The 1,381-nt window shown below is 47.2% G+C and overlaps 1 pseudogene across 1 annotated transcript in view; it reads right to left on the bottom strand.

Annotated features, from left to right (window-relative positions):
- Positions 1 to 1,157: 1,157 nt before the first annotated feature.
- The window catches only part of LOC308172766 (ubiquitin thioesterase ZRANB1-like), a 24,692-nt pseudogene continuing 24,468 nt past the window's right edge, over positions 1,158 to 1,381 (bottom strand). Inside the window, exon 11 of the transcript XR_013938064.1 lies at positions 1,158 to 1,381. This exon is cut by the window's right edge and continues 21 nt beyond it. The product of XR_013938064.1 is annotated as a ubiquitin thioesterase ZRANB1-like (transcript).

Genomic DNA, 1,381 nt, shown 5'->3' with positions numbered 1-1,381 from the left:
CATAAAAAGAACAAAGTACAGAGAGTCAAAGCATCAGCTCCAAAGCTCCCAAACAAATAAATATGCAGAATTACGTTTGCAGAAGAAAAAACTAAACACTTTTTAAATGTTTTATTTTATTTCAGCCGGTCTAGAAGTGTAAACTAAGGAACAAAACAGATGTCTGCATCCTCCACCTTAGCGCCTCTACACCTTTGATCTGGAAAGGTCAAACTCCTTCTCAAAGCTTCATAAATGACCTTTAAATCAAGCAGTTATATTCAAATATACATATTGAAATATATATATATATATATATTTCAGTGCTTAGTGTTACGAATGCGAGTCCATATTATAACACAATCTCTCTCTGGGTTAATGTCGAGTCTCCGGACCCAAAGACATGATGTTGTATTCGTCCCAGCCCATGAAAAAACTAAACAAGCCAACTCTTGTTTCAACTAGAAAAACAAACTGAAAGAGACATTTGGAATGTGCTTTTTGTCGGTGCCCATAATAAACCAATATAAAGAGGTTTCATATTTCAACTGATGCTGTATAATTTCCTCATACTTATACTTTTTTTTTTTAACAACCACATGCATTTAACATTTCTGCATAAAGATTTTAAACATGTTTTTTTTAGAAACAAAGAACAAATCAATAAAGACCGTTAGCGTTCGTAAACGACAATCCTTTATTTCCTCCAGTCAACACACCAGGTCTGTTCTATTTCTGCTGCAGTGGAGTGGATCTGTTCAGTGTCTGCGTTGTCCCGGAGTGTGTGTGTGTGTGTGTGTCTGTGTGTGTGTCTGTGTCTGTGTCTGTGTCTGTGTGTGTGTGTGTCAGTGCGCGCGTGAGTGTGTGTGTGTGTGTGTGTGTGTCTGTGTCCGAGTGTCTGAGTGTGTGTGTGTGTATCAGTGCGTGCGTGAGTGTGTGTGTGTACACGTGTACGGTTGTGTGGGGGGGGGGGGCAACCTCCCCTCTCCTCTCATGAAGGTGTTTCATAGTGTCAGGAAAACAGAAAAGGGAGGAGGAGGCGGAGAGGAGGAGGAGGAGGAGAGGAGGAGGAGGAGGGCATCAGAGAGTGTGTGTGTGTGGGGGGGGGGGGAGTCAGAGTCCTGCCAGAGTCCTGTCCCCCCCACTCACTCCGGTTGGTTGTAAATAAGTTGGTTGCGTCACTCCTCATCTTCATCGTCCTCCTCTCCTCCCCGTCGGAGAGCGCCGGGCAGGGCAGGGTCTGGCGGTACCGGTCCAGCCAGCGCTCCACCATCTGCGTGCCCAGCGGGGAGGAGCTGCGGCGCCGGGAGCTCTTCTGCAGGGCCACCAGGACCCCCCCCTCCCCCTCCCCCACCCCGCCCTCCGTCACGCAGCAGTCCAGCCACGCCCTCAGCAGCTTCTC

Source organism: Nansenia antarctica (assembly GCF_963989245.1).
Source record: "Nansenia antarctica genome assembly, chromosome: 17".
Taxonomy (NCBI): Eukaryota; Metazoa; Chordata; class Actinopteri; order Argentiniformes; family Microstomatidae; genus Nansenia; species Nansenia antarctica.
Note: the sequence above shows the minus strand (reverse complement) of the source record. Positions and strands in the feature narration are given on the sequence as shown.